Genomic DNA, 8,025 nt, shown 5'->3' with positions numbered 1-8,025 from the left:
CTGTCCAAACCCACTAGATTCATTCCAACCAGGAAAATTATTTAGTTATTAATTCAATAAGTATTTATTGAATGCCTATTATGTGATAGGCACTGTTCTAAGTACAGTGTTCTAATAAGACTGTGACTGTTTGAATGCCTACTATGTGGTAGGTACTGTTGTAAGTAAAGTTCCAATAAGACAGTGACAAAACAAACAAAAATCTCTCACTTCATGGAGTTTACATACTAGTGATGAGGATAGTCAACAAAGAAAGAAAAAAGATACATATATATGTGTGTGTATATATGTGTGTGTATATATATGTATATATATACATATATATATGGTGAACTCTATGGCATATCACATAGGATAAGTTCTAAGGAAGAAAATTAGTCAAAAAGATGTCCTTAAACTGTCATCTGGAAGGGGCTGAGAGTAGAGTGAAGAGGAGGGAGATTAAAATTTTTTTAATTGAGTGGCCATAAAAGGCCTCAGCTCTATGGGCCAGATATTCCTTTGATGTTTTGATTAATTATGGGGAAGGTGGAAGGGGGAAGACGAGACTGAACAACTCTATGAGGCTTAAAATATGTTGAATCAATTCTAACAAACAGTGGGTTTGTTCTCTACCTGACTCCAACTTTAGCCATAACTTTTTACCACTAAGTCAACACCTTTCCTTGTACAAAGAAATTTCTTGTATCAAGAAATGGGGAGTCTGTGCTGCCACTCCAACCACCTCTGCGGCTGGGCCCCACGAATCTGCCACCGCAGCTGCCACCCCACGCAGACATGGCCTCAGGTGCCACGCCCACGGCAGTGAAGGGTGAAATAATTGGTAGAACAGGCCTGGATGATCCAGAAATCTTAGAAGGAAAACTGAAAAATACATGGATACTCCATTTGGCAAGCCTTCCAGTGCCTTAATTTGGAATGTCGGTTGTGTCCTCCTTGCAAGGCATGGGAGACAGCATACTATCATGCCTTCAAAAGTCAACTACCAGGCGAATATCTGGTCTCCAAAGGGCAAGGGCTGTATACACGTCGTAGTGACCCCAGCTTGCAGCTCCTGAGGGAAGAGATTCAGCCCAGCGATATCATCACTATTGATCAGTTAATCGACAGGATCACTAAAAGACCTCAGACCTTCTATGATGGAACTCATTCCAGTACCAGAGGAGTGTGCCATATTCCCATAGCCATTCTGCCCCAAAACGAGAGAGCTCCTCATAGAGATTGCTAAAAAGTTAGGACTCCGGTGTCACTCAAAAGGGACAATGGTGGGCGCCTGGGTGGCTCAGTGGGTTAAGCCTCTGCCTTCGGCTCAGGTCATGATCTCAGGGTCCTGGGATCGAGGCCCGTATCGGGCTCTCTGCTCAGCGGTGAGCCTGCTTCCTCCTCTCTCTGCCTGCCTCTGCCTACTTGTAATCTCTCTCTCTCTTTCTGTCAAATGAATAAATAAAATCTTTAAAAAAAAAAAAGGGACAATGGTCACAATCAAGGGACCTCGTTTTAGTTCCCCTGCAGAAAGCATCATGTTCCGCACCTGGGGGGTAGATGTTGTCAACACAACCACAGTTCCAGAGGTGGCTGTCGCTAAGGAGGCTGGGATTTGCTAGTAAGTATTGCCATGGCAACAGATTATGACTGCTGGAAAGAGCATGAGGAAGCGATTTTGGTGAACTGGGTCCTAAAGACCCTGAAAGAAAATGCCAATAAAGCCAAAAGTCAGCTCCTCACGACCATACCTCAGATAAAGTCCATGAAATGGTCAGAAACCCTCCATAACCTGAAGAATAGGGCCCAGTTTTCTGTTTTATTACCAAGATATTAAACTAGCATGGCTGCCTAGGAGACAAGAAGACTTCCTAATTCCAGTCGTTTGAGAAATTTTGGCTTAACCTGGAAAAAACATGGAAAAGACATGCAGCCCTCATGCCCTTGCCTGCTAAGGAAGAACATAAGACAAGAAGACATTCATGAATCAGAGATGCCTTCTAGAAGGCTTAGATTGCTTCAGAAAATGACCCGTAAATGTGGAAAAAATCTGACACTTCAGGAAAAAAAGATAAGACCCCATTTACCCTTCCCCCAGTAAATTTGTAATAATAAAGGGTGGGAGGTAACATCCAGTTTCCTATGTTACCCAAAGAAATATGAAGAAGAAATGGGAATTCCTAGGCTATTTATTAGTGTTACTGTAAATTTGTACAGTCTTTTTGGAGGGCAGTTTGCTAATGTATCAGGAGGGTTAAAAATAATTATACCCTTTATGCTGGTTACTCTACTCCTAGGAATTTATCTTTAAAAAATTATCAGAGATACAAAGAATTGTATATAAGGAAAGGTATCTAATATACCATTAGTTAAAATAGTAAGTCTTCAGAACAATCTGAGTATACAACAGTTGGAGGTAAATTATGGCATAGCTCTAATTGGATTGTGAAGCAATCAATTGAAGATCATGTTTTCACACAATATATAAATGTCCTAGAGAAATGGCTGCTCTAAAATATGAAATAAGAAAGGGATATGTGCACACATTTTGCATTGCTAATTTTGTTTTAAAGTTCTACATTAATGCACAAAAAAAAAAAAACAGCAGTGAATATATAATCTTTTGTTACTGTATTTGGGGTTGAGACACTGAATCATTTTAATTTTCTTTATATTTTTCTGTGTCCTCACATTTTTCTACAATGAATATAATCAAATAATAAAGTTGTCTTAAAAATAAAAAAGCCCAGCTCTTGAAAAAGAAAGAAAGAAGAAAGAAAGAAAGAAAGAAAGAAAGAAAGAAAGAAAGAAAGAAAGAAAGAAAGAAAGAAAAATGGGAAGACAATAGTGTGCTCACTAGCATAAAAGACACTGGCTAGCTATACTGATCCCTGCACCAAGTATCAAGCAAGCAGAGGAAAAGGTGCCAACCAAGCTGAGATTCCTCTGAGACCAGAGCAGCTCCACTCTGAGACCAGAGCAGCTCCACTCTGTTACTGTCTCTGGTAACATAACCTTTGTGAGTACCATCCTCCAGCAAATATAACTCCTACTTTCTAATATTTCTCCTTTGAAACTAGGCAGGATTATGTTTAGGCATGTGATGGGGTCTGGTCTTTGCTGAAACAACATATCCCCACATGTGCTCCAGACCATCAAAGACAGTGTGATGGTTAATTTTACGTGTCAACTTGGCTGGACCATGGTCCTCAGATTGTAAACAAACATCGTTATTCTGAGTGTGTTTTGGGGGATGAGGTTAACCTTCCAAACTGGTAGACTTTGATTAAAACAGATTGTTCTCCATAATGTGAGTGGGCTTTATCTAATTAGTTGAAAGCATGAATAAAATAATGAGTGACCTCCTCTGAGCAAGAAGGAATTCTGTAACTCCTTCCTGGGTCTCCAGGCTACCAACCCATTCTGCAGATTTTGGGTTGCCCACCCTCCATAATCATGTGAGCCAATTTCTTAAAATCAATCTCTCTCTCTCTCTCTGTCTCTCTCTTTCTCCTTCCCTTCCTTCCTCTCCATCTCTCCATCCTACTGGTTCTGGTTCTCTGTAGAACCCTGACTAACACACAGAGATAATCGTTATTTGGAGTGTTTGGGGGTGTCTGATCCAGGCAGCTTTTGTGATTAGCTATAAAAGAGTCTTCCCCAAAATCCTGAAAAGTATCAATTTAGGGTTTTCATAGCTGTGATAAGCCCCATTTGTCCCAGCACAAAATAATCCCCATTTGTTCTGGAGGAGGCAGAGTCACTGTGAAGAACCATGTGTTTCTAGCTTCCAGCCAAAGGAAGGTAAGCAACCGATTCTACTTCTTTCCCTTCTTTTATCAGGTTCAATAGTACTCAATAAATCATTCTACCACATAAAACCATGTGTTTTTGTCTTTACCACTAAAGTGCAAACTCCTCAAGGGCATGTACCATATGCTGCATAGACCATCACTATAGCACCAACACACCTAGGACGATAAATCACACGTAGCAGAAGCTCCATAAATAGTTGTTAGAGAAAGGAAAATTGACCAAGCTGTACACTGAGACACTAAATGGGAAAAGCTGACCTAATTTAACCCCAAGAACTAAACCAAGCATGCAGGTGTATGTGGTTTAATTTTGCATACCTTCTCTGAAAAATTACTTACCAAGCAAAACTTCACACACTGTGGTTATAAGGATAAATTTTTTCACTGGCTCCAGTTCGCATGGTTTAAATAGCATTTCTTCTTGCTATGAACTTTATTTTTATTTGAAACTCCGTGAATGTGAAACCATTTGAATCAAACCAGATGCAAGCACTTGAAATGCCTTGCTAGTTCCTTTCAGCCTCTTTTACTTTTACTTGTGAAACTGAATTTCACTTCAAGTATGCCCTCCTACAGGAGTGCCCTTTTCTTCTGATAGTCTTTCAAACCCCTCCACTCTTACTAGCTATTTGGGTGGAAAATCAAAATAAGCTTTAAAAAATTGTTTTACCATTATTCCTTAAAGACGAGATTTTTTTTCTTTGGCAACTGGAAAATAATACAGAAATAAATGAGTATGCACATTACATGTATGTGTGCTGTTTGCATACTCAGCTCACTCACATACACCCAAAAATCCTCTTAGTTCACTGTACTTTATATGGACCTATAATAATAGGCCAGTTCAGGAATGATGTCTGCCTTAACATAACAGAAACGTGAGGACAAAGTTTTCCATTTCCACATACACTACTGTTTGGGTATGTAAGCTTCCAATGTGGTTGGCATATGAGAGGCAAGTAATTCTTGTTCCAGATTCAACTTGGAACCCCATCCTAGCCTAAGCATTAATTGTCTTTTTGCTTTTATAATGTAAGATTCGGATCTAGAAAACAAATGGATTATTTGCAACTGTAGCTTAACCTTCTAAACTCTTCCCATTTTTCACTCAAACTCTACTTTGGAAATCCTGTCTTTAACGTAAATGACCTAGCCATGAGTGTCCAGATGCTGGACTGGTGACAAAAACTGTCAATTTTTCATCCAAGCACCAAAGGGAATGACCTCCATTAGAGTGAGAACTGCTAGATTCATTTTAGAAGCACCCACATTTCAAGCATACATCCTATGCACAAACAACCAAAAGATGAAAAGATCTCTGTATGGCATCCACTTAGGAGAAATATTTTATTTAAAGTGTAACATGAAAAATTATGATTTACATGAACATATGGGCACATAGGAGCAAACAGTAATTTTTTTCAGATCCAGGATGGGAAATCACACAGAAAAACAATGAAATGCAGTCCCTTTGTCTTGTTTGTTCTTCTGAACTACCATTGCAGCTCAAGGAGGAGGAGAGAGTGAAGCAGGGGTTGTAGCTCAGGGAAGAGGAAAGAAAAGTAGAGGTTGCTGCCAGCTGAGTTCGCGGCCTTGCAAGGTCTATGGAGTGACCTGGCCAGGTACCACCGACAGTTCTGCTGTAATATCCAGAACAGAGACTTCCACCACAGAACTACTGATCACAGATATCCAATGTCTACCACATGCAAAGTGCTTTGGAAGCCTCATTGATCCCCTTGACCATCCTTTTTTTACTAGGCATCATTGCACTCATTTTTAAAATGAGGAAATGGGAGTTAAGCAGAAGCAAGTGATGAGCGCTGGGTGTTATACGCAACTAATGAACTGTTGAACAGTACATCGCAAACTTATAATGTACAATATGCTGGCTAACTGAATATCATAATAATAAATAAATAAATATGAAATAAAGAGATGCCCCGAAAAGGAAAAAAAGAAAAAAGGCCCCCCACCCAGTCACAGATGTAGTAAGTGACAGGTATGGATTCAAATTCCAGAACTTGCCTACTTGAAAGTCCATGCTATTTCTACTATTACAGCTTGGAAGAACAGAGCACCTGAGCTTTTCTCTTTTTTAATAGTCCTCTTCCGGGACCTCTTTCTTGGTGATTCCAGATCTGTATATTTCCTAGCCCATTTTAAATGAAAGATCCTTAATTTTTCATGTAGCAGTTGATGATCAAAGCAGCAAATTCTATTTAAGGAAAACAAAATAACTAGAGAGGGGAAAAAGAAAGTCTTATGCTTTCTATTAAAAACAAACAAACAAACAAAAACAAAACAAAACAAAACAAAAAAAAATGGGGATTGGGCTCCTGGGTGGCTCAGTGGGTTAAAGCCTCTGCCTTCGGCTCAGGTCATGGTCTCAGAGTCCTGTGATTGAGCCCCATGTCAGGCTCTCTGCTCAGCAGGGAGCCTGCTTCCTCCTCTCTCTTTCTCTGCCTGCCTCTCTGCCTACTTGTGATCTCCGTCTGTCAAATAAATAAATAAAAGTGCTTAAAAACAAAAACAAAAACAAAACAGGGGGTGAGGAGTAAGCCTCTGTTATGGTTTGGAATAATAGCTCCCAAAGAAAAACATGTTGAAATCCTAACCCCAGTACCTAAGAGTATGACTTCATTTGCAAATAGGGTCTATATAGAGATAATCAGGTTAAAATGAGGTGTTTTTATAAAAAGGAAAATTTTGGACACAGAGACAGATACATATAGAGAGAAGACAACATGAAGCACACAGGGAGAAGATGGCCAAGGGACTAGGTTGATTCCTCTACAAGTCAAGAGACACCAAAAGTTGCCAACAATGCTCCAGAAACTGGGAAGAGACAAGGAAGGATTCCCCTGCAGGTTTCAGAAGGAGCATGGCCCTTAATTTTGGACTTCTAATCTCTAGACCTGTGAGACACTAGTTTTCTGTTGTTTTAAGTCACCCAAGTTATGGTACTTTGTTATTGCAGCCCTGAAAAACCTTATTCACAAAGAATGAAAATAAAGGACAACAAACCCTTGCTATTCCCGGTATGATCCTGGGACCAGCAGCTCCTGTGCTACCGGGAACACCATGGGGCTCAGACCAGACCTACTGACTCAGAACCTGCTTTTCACCAACCTCTCCAGGTGATTCACACACGCACTCAACTTGGAGAAGCACTACCATAGAGAAACAGAATTGCAAATTGGATGGACAATACCCCTTGATTTGTAGCTCAGAAAAAAAGAACAGATAAAAGCACTGAGAGAGGACACTTCTGAACTGTTTCGGGAGGAACAGAGGCTCGGGCCGCCCCCTGGAAGAGGGAGAAATGTGTGTGGCTAGGCAGGAAGTGAATGTCTTTACCAGCAACAACTAAAAATATACCTAATAAATATGCAGGAACCTGGGATGACCAAGGCAGAGACAACAGAAGACCCAGGATGACCTTGGCAAGGAAAATCTTAAAGTGGGTTCTTCAAAGTGGGTTCTTAGAGGAAATCTAAGAGGCAAGTCTGAGGGACAAAGGACAGAAGCAAGAGTGTGTGGGCAGGCACTGGGGAAAGGAAGCACATCTTCCTCTTGTGCAAATAACCAGGGGACTCAGAAGATGTTTGGGACACCCAGAACTCTTAGTTGTCACATGCTTGTTACAAAGCCCTCTCGTAGATTCCCATAATGTTAACTTTGTACTCTGAATTAGGACTTTTCTTTTTCCCAAAAGTACTGAATGAAGAGTGTTTACCAAGGGGAAGCCCCGGACCATCCAGCCAACTCTTGCCCAGGTGCTGTGGGTCAAGGCTGGAACTGGACTGGCTGCTTCCCAATCACACGGGCCAGACTCAAGTTGGACCCCACCGCTCAACTTGTGGGCCCTTATTCAACACACACAGAAAGATTAGTGACATAAAATAAGGGAGACATGGGACGCCTGGATGGCTCAGTGGGTTAAGCCTCTGCCTTCGGCTCGGGTCATGATCTCAGGGTCCTGGGATCGAGCCCCGCATCGGGCTCTCTGCTCAGTAGGGAGCCTGCTTCCTCCTCTCTCTGCCTGCCTCTCTGCCTACTTGTGATCTCTCTCTCTCTCTCTCTCTGTCAAATGAATAAATTAAAAAAAATAAAAATAAAAAAAAAAATAAGGGAGACATGACCGATCCCAGCTGAGATGCGGAATGAGGGATGAAAATGCAAAGAGTGTGTTCCAGATGGCGAAAGTTACAAGGAAGAAACTTCT

The 8,025-nt window shown here is 41.0% G+C and overlaps 1 pseudogene; it reads left to right on the top strand.

Annotated features, from left to right (window-relative positions):
• Positions 1-777: 777 nt before the first annotated feature.
• LOC125079971 (S-methyl-5'-thioadenosine phosphorylase-like) lies at positions 778-1,851 on the top strand (annotated as a pseudogene).
• The last annotated feature ends 6,174 nt before the right edge of the window (positions 1,852-8,025 follow it).

Source organism: Lutra lutra, chromosome 1, assembly GCF_902655055.1.
Source record: "Lutra lutra chromosome 1, mLutLut1.2, whole genome shotgun sequence".
NCBI classification, from domain to species: domain Eukaryota; kingdom Metazoa; phylum Chordata; class Mammalia; order Carnivora; family Mustelidae; genus Lutra; species Lutra lutra.
This window is presented reverse-complemented; position numbering and strand designations above follow the sequence as displayed.